The sequence below is a fragment of the Adiantum capillus-veneris genome, chromosome 28, assembly GCF_014529385.1.
Source record: "Adiantum capillus-veneris isolate H3 chromosome 28, ASM1452938v2, whole genome shotgun sequence".
NCBI classification, from domain to species: Eukaryota; Viridiplantae; Streptophyta; class Polypodiopsida; order Polypodiales; family Pteridaceae; genus Adiantum; species Adiantum capillus-veneris.
The window spans coordinates 67,272,254-67,286,154 of record NC_140958.1 but is presented as its reverse complement, the minus strand read 5'-3'; the positions used below and the strand labels follow the sequence as shown (position 1 = coordinate 67,286,154).

The following is a 13,901-nucleotide window of genomic DNA, read 5'->3' as shown; positions in this document are numbered from 1 at the left end:
GACAATGCATGTTGCACCATTTGCCGCACCAATTTTCAAGTCGATATTTTTAGTGATGATGCAGTGCAAGCAAATTACGATCAAATCCAACTCATTGAACTTAGGATCTAGGAGCCACTACTGAAGGACATTTATGTTACCTGCGTTCGTCTTCATTTCAAGTTTTGTAATGCCAATTTGATTGTACAATTTATTCAAGGTAAGGTTGCTATAGTGTTGGACATCCTGACATGTGAGTACAGATTATCATAATAGAGTTGTTGATGTAGTTATGCACATGCACTTCATCTACAATACATGCACCCAATGTACAATTGATCTCATCTACGACTAGTTTTCTTTAACAAAAAATGGTGAAGAACTGAAGCAATTCAGGGTCCATTGCTTGTCTTATAGAGCATGACACCTTGTACAAAGTTGCATGTAGCCATTGGATCGAGCAGGTGATATGGCATGTGTTACAAAGCTCCCGTGAGTGACTACAAACTAGGGGTAGTTGGACAAGATCATCGAGCAAGAGAACACATTTGTTGTTGAAGGGATCTGCCAATTTATTGCTTGTTACATTTATATTTTGTCTTACGATAAGGTCAAAAGTTGTTTGGGTTAACATGGATAGCTCGTCTATATAAATTATAATCTTTGCCTCTTTTATGTCCAAATATCACTCATCGGTCTCATGAATAGAGAGAGAATACTGTTGATTCGTGGTTGGTATCTTGAAATGGTAATGGATTGTAGATACAATGCTACTAAGCCTTGTTGATGCCTCTCCAATGACAAAGCGCCCAACAATAATACAAAAGTGAGGGCAACAGGAGTGTCTATTTCATTTATATGTCGACCTTGTTTATCGCTATATATGTGAGGTATGCCATCACGCAGCAGAGACATATTTCTAGATTGTGAGCAAAGATGTCACATTGCATGCTCCAATCTTTATACAATGCAATGATTGCAAACCATGACCTAGCATATGGACAATAAGCTAGTTTCGTTGGCTGCAGTTTGCTCTTTAGCTTATTGACACTTGGTCTGTAATCTTCCAGGTCTTGAGAACTTCATACTGACACCTAGTACAGAAGAAATGAGGACATATATAGTATGGCATCAATTATTTAGACACCTAGTATGGTATAAATTATTTAGAGCTAAAAGTAAAGATGCACAAGGTAAAATACTACAATGATACACCACATGCATTCACTACTGTAATACATCAGATACATTTGGCATGCAAAAATTTGCATTTTTAACTCACTTACAAATTTTGATCAATGTTGACTGTCTAGTTCTGAAAACGACATCCAAATAAACCAAAGAAAAGAAGTAATGCGGAAAATTCTAAAACAAGCAAGTAGAAAAAGCATGAATGAATTGCAACAATGAATGAGGTGCTTTACTGACTTGCAATGTTGTACTCCTTCTTTTTGATTGTCCAATCTACATGCCGATATGTGAGTCAACTTATAGAAAAGCAATGTGAAGAGTTAAACATATCGTCTTGCAATGAAACGTCACAGTGAAAGTGTAGAATATAATGTGCACATCATACAGAGGTGCCATACAAAAGTATGGTGGAGAGCTGGCACTGTGGTCTCTTCAAAAAATTATAAGAAACAGAAATCGTGCCCTGCCCCATAGTGTTTATGTGTTGCGCGAAGCAAGTGCATGCGCATGGAAAATTGGATGCAAATAATGGACATTTCAATGTTGTCGAGCTTGAGTTGCACTTGTGCAATTGGAACATGTAGTGTTGTGAAAATATGTCCTCCTTGCCATACACAAAACAGGCATATGTAATTTTATGCTCTATGTCATATGATCAATATTACCCTCTCTCTCTTTCTGTCTCTCTCTTAGAGTTGTAAGCTTCTTCGGTCAGCAATTATGTCTTCTTGCCTCCTTGCTGACTAACCTGTGTTATGTATCGACACCAAATTGATGTCTACATTTGCAACCAGCTGAACTTGATTCGATAGCTGCTGCGTACATGGACCTTTGCTCATAGTATCCGCCACTGAATCGTGGTTATTGGAAAGAACATAGCTCCGAAGCAGTAACTGCTATGCGTTCAAATCCACACCACCAATATTCTCTACTTTGTATGCATCTATTGAAGAGCAACGTTGCAATATACTATTGTTGCTAATCTCAACTGACCCAGCATTGGCTGCCGCCTGCATGTGGTTTAGAAAGAGAATCTCTTTACAGGCCGCACTATTGGCCATATTGTCTATAAAAATTTTGCTATCCCACCCAGATGTTGAATGGCCAGCCATGAACTACTGCTGGAGGCTAATAGGTGCTGAAATATTCGTATGCATGTCTCCAAAAATGGATAGACAACGGTTGACAACGATTGAAAGACTTAGGTCTCCACCAAATCCTACTTGGTCGACGGAGATGAAGATGCTACTGGCAGCTCCAATGTCTTCGCGGTAGCGTAGGTGGGTAGAGATATGCTACTGGCAGCTTCAATGTCGTAGGTGGGAAGAGGTAAGCTAGAGGGATGGCATAATATTGGAGAGAAACAATATGGTTCAAATCAACTGCATGACAGCCTTATCCCAAGGACAGGCAACAATGCAGTGCCCAAGAAGGATATTGGAAGCAGCGTGCAATAGTGCAACCTTGCGGGCGATTTGCAATTCAAGCTCTTCAAGGAAGGCACAATAGTGATTCTCTATTGGAATAATAATGGGAGTGACCTAGTCAGGATCAACTGCCTCAACGTTGTTTCCAACGCTTACTATGAAGGTGCCCATGGTGCTGATACAACGGATGTAGAGCTGCCCTGCATCAGGGCTCGTGAGCGGCATTGAGATGCAAATGCTACGGCTACCTGTTTCCTTGTGAAGCAGTGGCTGGCCGTTGCTGACATGACTGGAAGTTGGCTCGGCCTCATGAAGCATCCACAACTTACATGTTACCATATACATGTGGTAGTGATGTGTGTGAACACACTAGGACCGCCGGGGCATTTTTTCCCTCTCTAGGAGGTTTTTTCCCCCGAGCATTGTATATACGCCCATCATTCTAGGGCTATCCATCTTTCCATTGTATACTAAGTAACACACTCTCTATTGTGTGCCTTGAGCTTCCTTCATCTTCTCCAAACTGTGTGCGTTTCTCTGCAACCCTAATTCCAACAATTGGTATCAAAGTAGGTTGCGTCCTCCCGGGCTTAGTCGCCGGCTGCTCCAGCACACGCCTGCACAGGCAATTTTGTCATTTTGTGCAAAATTTTTGTCAGTGCCGTTTTCTGCATAACATGTGCCTCATAGTCTTCTACAGTTTGTGCTATATAGCACATGTTGTTCCCACTCCATTTCTCTTGTTTTCGGGCAGTTTTCACATCAGGTGCAACATTTACCATGTCTGACAACAACACAGATGTGTTCAAGATGTTTGCTGCTGAGGACAGGTTGGATGGGGACAACTACCCTACATGGGCTTATATGATGCAACACGTCCTTGTGTCAAAGGGCGTCTAGAACATTTGAAGGGCACTGATGTACGTCCTAGTTCTGAGGATGTAGGCGATGTTGAGGATGTTGCAGGTCTTGCTGCAAGAATTGCTGCTATTAGAGTTGTTTTGCCTACGACAGAACAAGCTCGTTGGGATGTAATGGATTCACAGGCTCATGCATTGATTGTGTTGTCTGTGAAGCGCACCATTATTCCTCACATCCGTTTAGCAAAATCTGCAAAACAGGCTTGGGATATTTTGGCTGGTCTTTATGCAAGCCGCAATGTGGCTAAAATTGCTTTGCTGCGTAAAGAGTTGGAGTCAAAGATTATGCATGAGGAAAATGATATGGACACTTTCCTTGCTAGTGTCAAGGATATCAATGAGCAACTTATTTCTGCAAGTGAAGTCATTTCAGCCAGTTCCCTTGTGCAGACTGTTCTTGATGCCTTACCAGATTCTTACAAGACTTTTGCTAGTACTTGGAGACTTATGACCTGAGGAAATCCAGAAGTTGTCAAGTTTGATGCATTATGCATATTGCTGTTGCAAGAGTCACTCTCCAAAAAAAAAAAGGACTAAACAGCGTGAAATTGAACAAAATTTAATTGCTTCTCAAAGAAAGGGTGGTAACAGCAATGCAACCACTTCTTATGGTTCTGTTGCGGGTGGCAAAACTTTTGTTTCTAATGCTTCTGCTGGCAGCACTTCGTCTGGCAATTCTGGTGATAAGGGCAAAAAGAAGATGCGTTGCCATTATTGTAAAGCTAATGGTCACTTGATCAAGCAGTGTCCTAAGTTGAAGGCCAAAGAGGCTAAGACGAAAGAGAGTGGTTCCACTACAAATGCAGCCATTGTTGAGTCTTCTATGAAAGGAGACTGTGTTGCTGATGTTGATGCAGAATGGGTTTTTAGCGCAGAGTGCACTTACAATCCTACCGTCCATGATGCATGCTTGTCAGTTGTGCTGCAGATTGACATGTGTGGTATTTTGATAGTGGTGCTACAAAGCACATTACCTCACATTGTGAATTGTTTACCTCTCTCGAGTCTATCCCTCATGGGAATTCTGCCACTTGTGCCAACAATGACTCTTATCCAGTTCAGGGAGTTGGAAAGATTGTGCTTACTGCTGCAAATGGCAGTTTCTTCACACTTGTTGATGCACTTTATGTACCTGGGATCAAGAAGAATCTCTTGTCTATATCCGCACTTGCTAGACTTGGACTTGTAGTCAAATTTGTGGATAACAGATGTACAGTTCATGATCTCAGTTTTGGTGATGAAATTGTTGCATTTGGCCTTTTGTGCCGTGGGCTGTATAAGCTCACTTTGTATGACAAGTGTGTAAATTTTTTTGCAAATGCTATTGCAGATTCAAGGGCTATTTCAGATGCAAAACTTTGGCATGTACGTTTTGGTCATTTGAATTTTGCCAGTTTGCTGCGTTTGTAGAAATCTGATATGGTTGCTTCTTTGCCGCCTCTTGAAGCACTTGTCAAACATGTTTGTGAAGGCTGTATTTTGGGTAAGATGCAGCGTTCTAAGTTTCCAAAGGATGGTTCAGCTCGGGCCACATGCAGGTTGCAGCTTGCAGCTTGTGCATAGTGATGTATGTGGGCCCATGCAAACTCAGTCCTTGGGCAATTACCTGTACTTCATGACTTTCATTGATGATTACTCCAGGCATGCATGGGTATTTCCACTTAAAGCAAAGTCCGAAGTTTTTATGTGCTTCAAACAATTTCTAGCTATGGCTGAAAATGTCTCGAAATGTACTATGGGCACCCTCCGTTCCGATTGAGGGGGGGAGTATATGTCTCATGAATTTAATGCATTTTTGGCTAGTCGTGGGATAAAACACCAATGCAGAGTGCCTTATACACCTCAGCAAAATGGTCTTGCTGAGAGGAAAAATAGGTCACTGACGGAAATGGCACGATGTATGGTCAAAAGTCAAGCTTTTCCGCATTGTTTTTGACTTGAGGCCATCATGTGTGCCACTTATGTACTTAACATGTGTCCTATGAAAGCTTTGCAATATATTATTCCATATGAAGCATGGCATGATAGAAAGCCTTCTATTGAGCACATGCGTGTTTTTGGATGTTTGGCATATGCTTTGGTGCCACAAACACAGCGCAAAAAATTGGATGATAAGGTTGTCAAATGTATTTTTGTTGGTTATAGTGCTGAAAGCAAAGGTTACATGTTGTATCATCCGCAAACAAAACATATTCTGGTTTCACGAGATGTAGTGTTTGTGGAAGATTCTGTTCAGCCCTTGTTGTCATGTACTAGAGACAGTAATGTAAGCTCACAGGACATTTATGACACTTTGTTGCCTCTTTTCAGTGGTGGAAATAGGAATGTAATTTCCAATGAGGCAAATGTACAGCCTATGGGGGTTTCTAAAAGTGTTACAGATCAGCCTATTACTGATGCAGATGTACATGATGTACTTGATGAGGAAACGGCTGAAACTGAGCATGCTAGAGGTATGCCAAAATGACTGGTGCACACTTTGTGTGACAGTAAATTGGATGCACCTTTGTCTAGTCATACTCGTTCAGGCTCTCGCCATGCATCTTATGCATCAGATTGTTATGCTTTGGCTGTGTCTAGCCTACATGATGTTGAGGAGCCTCTGTCTTTTGATGAAGCACAGAATTCATAACATTGGATGGCTGCCATGAAATCAGAATATGATGCACTTATAGAAAATGACACATGGACTTTTTGTGATTTGCCTCCTGGAAAAAAGGCCATTGGTACAAAGTGGGTTTACAAGTTGAAACGCAAGCCGGATGGTGAGATCCATCGCCATAAGGGTCGACTTATTGCAAAGGGTTATGCACAACAAAAAGGCATAGAGTATGAAGAGACTTTTGCTCCCACTTGTCGTATGACTACTGTGCGTTTTCTATGTGCATTGGCAGCTCATTTTGGTTGGGATGTACATCAATCGAACATTGTTACTACTTTCTTGAATGGTGACATATTTGAGGAAATTTATGTAATGCAGCCTCGCGGTTTTGTCATAAAAGGACAAGAGGACAAAGTGTGCAGATGTAAGAAGGCTTTGTATGGGTTGAAGTAATCTCCTCGTGCTTGGTATGAGAAAGCTGACACTCATTTGGTTAAACGAGGCTTTCGTAACAGTCCAACAGAAAGCACATTGTATGTAAAGCGTGAGGGTGATGTACTTCTCATTGTGGTTCTTTATGTCGATGATTTGCTGATCACTGGACCAAATGAGAGACATAATGCTGAATTTAAGGCTGATTTGAATGATAAATTCAAGATGAAAGATTTGGGGCTGTTGCATCATTACTTGGGTATATAGTTTAAGCAGTGTGATGGTGGTATTGCCTTGTGTCAGAAAAGTTACATAGAGACATTGCTATGTAAGTTTGGACTTGAGGATTGCAAACCTATTGCCACTCCCATGGAAACAGGTTTGAAGTTGAGTCTACATGATGCTAGAAATCCTGTTGATGTCACTCTTTACCAAACTGCTGTTGGCTGCCTCATTTATGTATGCAACACAAGGCCGGATATTCAGTTTGGAGTCTCATAGGTCAACAGATTTATGCATAGCCCGGGTCTAAGCATTGGCAGGATGTCAAGAGGATTTTCCGCTACCTTAGTGGCACTTTACATCTTGGCTTGTTTTATCCCAAGGGGGGATCATTGCCGCTAGACTTACATGCTTTTTCGAACTCAGATTGGGCTGGTTGTTTTGACACGAGAGTGTCCACAAGTGGTTTTTGTTTCATGCTTGGCAGTTCATGTATATCATGGTTGAGCAAGAAGCAACCTACTGTGGCCACTTCGAGTTGTGAGGCTGAGTACAGGGCAGTCTTCACAACTACGGTTGAGTGTGTATGGCTCAGACGTCTTATGGCTGATTTGGGTGTTGGACAGAACACTGACAGTCAGAGCGCATTGGCAGTTGCGAGGAACCCAGTTTTTCATGCTTGCACAAAGCACATTGAGGTGCATTACCACTATGTCAGGGAGAGGCTCTCAATAGGAGAGATCAACTTGGCTTATGTGCCAACATAGGACAACCTTGCATATCTGTTCACAAAGGCATTGTCTCGAGAATCTCGAAGCTTTCCGCAAAGATTTGGGCTTGCTCCCCTTTGTGGACTGATCATGTCCTCAGGGCATGGCACTTTCCTTTACTCATGTGCCAGCTCTTGTTCACCGCACTCACTCCAGGGGGGATTTGTTACCATATACATGTGGTAGTGATGTGTGTGAACACACTAGGACCGCCGGGGCATTTTTTCCCTCTTTAGGAGGTTTTTTCTCCCGAGCATTGTATATACGCCCATCATTCTAGGGCGATCTATCTTTCCATTGTATACTAAGTAACACACTCTCTATTGTGTGCCTTGAGCTTCCTGTGGCTTCTCCAAGCTGTGTGCGTTTGTCTGCAACCCTAATTCCAACATTACAGGCAAGGCAAAGAAGGCGGAGGCGTCTATAAGTGTCTCGAGAGATGAAGTCGTCAGGCAGCTTTTCACCGTTGCAGCAAGAGCCTTATTTCTCGCGTGAGGCCTCACGTGGTGAGGCTCTTGAGAGTCGATTGAGGTCCAAGGTAATGGCCATATGGTGAGATTGATCGCTATAAGGCTTAAAAGCACATCTCCCTCCCTCCCTCTCTCTCTCTCTCTCTCTCTCTCTCTCTAGGTATAAAAGTGAACTCTTCTAAGAAATTGGGGCTTTTTGGGTTGTAGCATGCTCTCCTAAACTAGAATGGGTTTAAAATGGAATTCTACGGGAAGTTTTTCCACCAAACTTTTGTATTTATTTTGTGAAGATAATAACAATCTTTTTAGTAGCTAGGATATGAGATGAAAAAAGCAGAGGAATTTTCTTTACGTAAAAGATTCACAAGAAGTTTTGGATTGAAAATATCACCTAAATTTAAAGCTATTTTCCCATAAATTTCCCATAACTTCATGAAGAAATTATGTTTGATATGTTTATAAATTTCTATTGAAAGAAATTAACATAAAAAACAAAAAATCATGGTTCAAGGTCTAGTTTCCAAAATTGCTATAAGTTATATACATAAAATCTTAAGTTTAAAAATGCTGACAATGAGGAAAATTTTGGTCTTTCAAGGATTTTTTTGGCACAAATTTTTAATCTAGCGTGAATCTATAGGTTAAAACCAAGAAAATACATATTTTTTTGAGATCCAATCTAGCATAAATCTTATAAACCAAGCCTCATTTCGAATTTTTCTCACCAAAAATTTATCATATTATGAGTGAATCACCATATAATCATGAAAACGAAGTCATAGGTATCCTATTTGCCTCATTGCCAAGGAATTATCTAATATTTGCAAATTTTTTTGAATTTATGTAGAATTTATTGCTAACATCTTCCACATAAAGAATTCAAATTTCATATAAAGAAAATATTATACTTGGAGTTTGCATAGCCATCAATTAGTTAATGTTTTATATTATTTAGTTGATTAACGATAGAATACAAATAAGTTCTGTATCCAATCCATATGACATAACATAATTTAATACACTCTTAAATGAATTTTGTATTGAATGAAACTTGCATAGACATAAAGCATTATTATAAAGAAGTAGTCCACATTTTCTTTCTAGGCCTTAGTATTTTTTACAAGCTTATTACACCTATTTTTTTCTTAAAAATCAGGTGCAGTTTTGTGAGGCTATACTTTATGGGTCCAATTATTTATCTTGGCAAGCTCAAAATTCTAATGAACCGTTAAAAAAAAAAACTTTGATTAATGTATAGAAGAGCTCTTGCGGTGCCTATGGCGGCCATTCGTTGTATCTTTCTCCATCGCTAATGCAAAGTAAGAGTTCTACCTTGCCTATTGCCCATGTATACATTGTTTTTGTATTGATGTTTGTGCAAGAATGATGGAAAACACCCTTGTTTGCTCTAGGTAAAAGTGTGTGTATTTATGCAATTAATTTTTGATTAAGAAGGTTTTGATTATGTTTGAGTGATTGAATGGTGTTGTTTTAGCTTGCTAAAGACCTAGATGCATTCATTTCCATTTTCATGTGGCAGATTGATGGGACATGTGTCCTACAACTCTATATGAAAGTATGTATTAGGTTTCTAGATTGACCCATTTAATCAATCCTTTGTCTAAGTGTGCCCACATGCCTGATTGCTTTCCTCTTTGCCCATTGCAATGGTTTGGTCTATGGATAGGTTAGCCTCTCTTTGATTGTGTGTGTATTTAGTGTATTTGGTGTTGGGGTATAGGCGCCTGTGCCTTGCCCGGCCGCTCAGAGTCTGGGCGCCCACTGACTTGTATACCTTATACATAGCATAAGTGTATAGGGGGCTGCTCACTCTTTGAGTCTCCCCACCCATATCTGTGTGTCGTGTGTCTCCTTCTCTCTCTCACTCTCCATCTGTGGTACTCCCCGATCTCCTTCAATTGGTATCAGAGCTATGGTGACCGCGGAGAGTACGACGGCTTTGAGAGCTTCGAGGCGATAGCTCGCTCGCTCTCGACGGTAGAGAGATTAACAAAGCAGAAGACTTGCTATGAGAATGCAATGGGAGCTTGTGAGCTCAGTTGAGAGTGATGTATACTCTTGTGGAAGCTCAGAAAGGAGTGTGGAAGATTGTGTGTAAGTGAAGGTGCTCCCCTAAAACTGTGTGCGCAGCAGCACGATTTTCAGATTCGTTTTTCTCCTTGTAGAATGCAGATCTGAGAATTCTGTCAGCCGTGTCCATCTGTTTCGACGTGGTCTACAACTTTGCAGAAGAAACTTTTTGCAAATTCTTCACCGTTTTGCTAATATTCAGCTCAGACTGACTGTATACAGAAATTCCAGATTTTCTATTGTCGCATTGTGTGCGAGTTTGATGCACTTTTGGAAGCACGGGAGATGCTTGAAGTTGAGTGCATAAATTCTGAGCTGAAGATGCAATTGCAGCTTGTGTTAAGCTTGTGGTTTGAGGGTTTTTTGGTAGACTTGGGCAACGAAGTATGGAGGCGTTTACTCACCACCGAAGCGGTCTCTTGAGAGACGCAGTTTTTTGGAGCACATAGGTGGAGCTTCTTTCACTGGTTTTCACAGGATACTTTGGCAACGATTTTGTGCTCGGATTCATGGTCTTTGCGGATGGTTTGCATATGGTTATGGCGCATGGTTGATGCCCATTATACATGCATTTTGGCGAGCACTTTCAAGTGCCGGTGAGCTCTCTTGAGAGCATTGTTTTCGCATTGAATAAGTTTCCGGATTGCAAATCTTTTGGCGCTTGCTTATGCGCGGTCACTCCGTTGATGTACGTTGAGTGCGGATTGCCATTGTATGTGAAAATGTGGAGCCATTTTGGCATTTCTACTCATTGGCATTGAGTAGTGGTATGGTTTATGGTAGAGATTGTACTTGAGTTTTTGCTCAGTTTTCAAGGGAAATTCTGTCCGATTTTTCCTAGATTCTCGCCATAGTTTATGATCGAGTGTTTACTCTCACTTTGATAGGTTTTGTCCGTTTGGACACAGTTTTGTGTTTTTTGTATCCACTCTCGCAAGAGTGAGGAGTTGTGTATCTTTCTTTGCTTGAGACAGTGGTTTGCTCTCGGGTGGGAGAGTCTTGTGATCTCGAGCATTGTTTGCCATAGTTTTGCAGAGCTTATGCATGTATGTTGAGTGTAGTTTGATGCGCATTGATTGCTCATTGTATTGAGCTTGCAGGACAATGGTTATTTTGTGTTGATAGCCATTGTACGTCGAAACTCTGGCAAACTTTTCCCAGGAGTTTTATGCGTATCATTTATGCGATCTAGGTAGAGATTGCGGGTTGCACTCAGCATTTGCGTGCGGTGTTCTCTGCAAGTGGGAGATTTGTGCGTGTGTATGCATCGATACCGCACAGTGTGGGCTTGGTGATTAGCTCACAGATTGCAGTGTGATACTAGAGCAGGTGAGGCTTGTATTGACATTGCAGGAGCTCTATTTTGGAGTGTGTCTCACAGGTTTTACATTGTGTTTCTGGCCATATTTGTAGACAGTTTCCAGGTGTTGTTGATGAGGTGGTTTTGCTTTCTAGTTTGCTACATTGTGCTCATGGCAGAGACAGGTGATCGATCAGATTGTGACCTCTCACAGATGCGTGTGTTTGATGGGTCAGACTTTGCGGCATGGAGAGAGTGTATGCTTGATGCATTGACACAGCGAGGGTTGCATCGACCATTGAGTGGTGATGCAGGTAGACCTTCAAACATGTCTGACGATCAGTGGCAGGAGCTAGAGGAGATGGCACTATCTACGCTCTCTTTGCACCTTGCGGAATCTGTATATGCTCTTGTTATGTATGAGACTACTTCGAGAGCACTTTGGCGCAGATTACATGATATGTATGATAGATCTGAGTCATCATGGACTCGTGTGAGACATGTACATTCATGAGCACGCCGACAGGTGACATGTTGGTTGTGGTCATTCTGGACACGTTAGACGGTGCTGTTTTCGTCGTATGCGACATCGTAGGAGACATGGCAGTCTCAGAGATGTATGTAGTGATTCCATGGACTCAGTTGCTTTGACAGTTGAGGCAGATGTAGTGTCGGAGTATACTAGTGACGGGGATGTCACTTTTACCTCGAGCTATGCATGAGATGCTATCCATGTGGATAGTGCACTCCCTTCGCAGTGGTTGCTAGACGCAGATGCTATGTTTCATGTCACGCCGCAGCGTGAATGGTTTTGTAGCTATTCTAGCGGGATGCTTGGCAGTGTACGTTTGACCGATGGATCGGTGCATGCGATAGCAGGTGCAGGAGATGTGAGACTGTCATTACCGAGTGGTGCATCTTACTTGTTACGACATGTGCGCTATGTACGAGATTTGACAGTGAGTTTGATCTCGATTGGTCAGCTTAGAGATTGTGGATGTCAGATTTCGCTATGAGAGCGAGATTTTGTGATGCATTTGGGTTCGCTAGTGATTGCGAGAGGTGCCAGGAGTGGTACAGGTTACCCATTGCATGTGGATCACGCGAGAGACGGTGTTGTCTCTGTGATCACGCAGCCAGGTAGAGAGCGAGAGAGCAGGCGAGTCTCTTTTGCTCATGGGTTGCAGGGTACTTTGCATGGAGTGCAGAGTAGTGAGCTCGTTGTGCACACAGTTGGGGCACGACTTGAGCAGTCACACAGAGAGGTGACAGAGTCAGACATGCATGCTTTGCTAGTGACTGAGCAAATCAGAGAGTCAGTTGTGCGAGGGACTTCTATGCAGGATAGACAGGTAGAGCGGTCTTGCTCTAGTGAGTCACGACAGGAGGACGTTGTGCAAGAGTCTATGCATACGGAGTTAGAGCATGAGAGCTCTAGCGAGTCACAACAGATTGAGTGGTCATGTTTGCAGTGGATGATTGCAGAGGAGGCTGAGACGTCAGCAATTATGCAATCATTCCTTTCTATGCTCGACAGTGAGCATGGGGATATAGTTGTGCAGGATATGTCTTCCAGCAGACACCTAGAGCAGCTGGTTTGCTCTGAGGTTGCACGACAGGTTGATGCGTCTTTTGCGGACAGTCAGGAGATGCATGTGGCTGACACGCCTTGTCAGTCAGAGATGCCTATTGCCAGGGATATATATGTTGATGCATGCTCCGTAGAGCTAGCAGGGCCCGCTAGCATTGCATCGGCATTCGGTGGTCTCATGTATGAGATGTTGATCTTGAGACCGGATATCGCAGGTGCAGTGGGAGCATTTGCAGTTGGGGTTGTCAGTCGTTTTTTGACTGATGATGGCATAGTGCACGAGGGAGATATGCAGGTATTGCGTACATACTTGCAGTATGTGTGCGGTACGTCTGGTGGTGTATGGACTTACACGGGAGCAGGACAGCCGGATGCACACGATCACAGCGAGCCAGTGGGCATCGGTTGAGAGCGGTTTTCTCTCGCCTTTTGTAGTCTTTAGACTAGGTTCTCTTGCTTAAAGGCACAATCACCTTTAAGTGGGAGGTTGTTGGGGTATAGGCGCCTGTGCCTTGCCCGGCCGCCCAGAGTCTGGGCGCCCACTGACTTGTATACCTTATACATAGCGTAAGTGTATAGGGGGCTGCTCACTCTTTGAGTCTCCCCACCCATATCTGTGTGTCGTGTGTCTCCTTCTCTCTCTCACTCTCCGTCTGTGGTGCTCCCCGATCCCCTTCATTTGGAAGCAAGTAATCTTCCTTGTAGAGTGTGTATGTGAATGCCGTGGGTTTGACACACCCGTGTAGCCTCCGTGCACTAATGGGGTCGCTCCATAGCATTGATATTTTGTGTTAGTGCTTAAAAGCTATGCCATATGATGTGTTAGAATTTTTTTGATGAATCTCTTTAGAGCATGGGTATATACAAGTGCATGTTCATTGTCAGATAATGGATGCTCATCTTCGA

At 42.5% G+C, this 13,901-nt stretch overlaps 1 pseudogene; it reads right to left on the bottom strand.

The window, feature by feature from the left end:
• Nucleotides 1–2,298: 2,298 nt before the first annotated feature.
• Nucleotides 2,299–2,908, bottom strand: LOC147420600 (uncharacterized; annotated as a pseudogene).
• Between the last annotated feature and the right edge of the window lie 10,993 nt (nucleotides 2,909–13,901).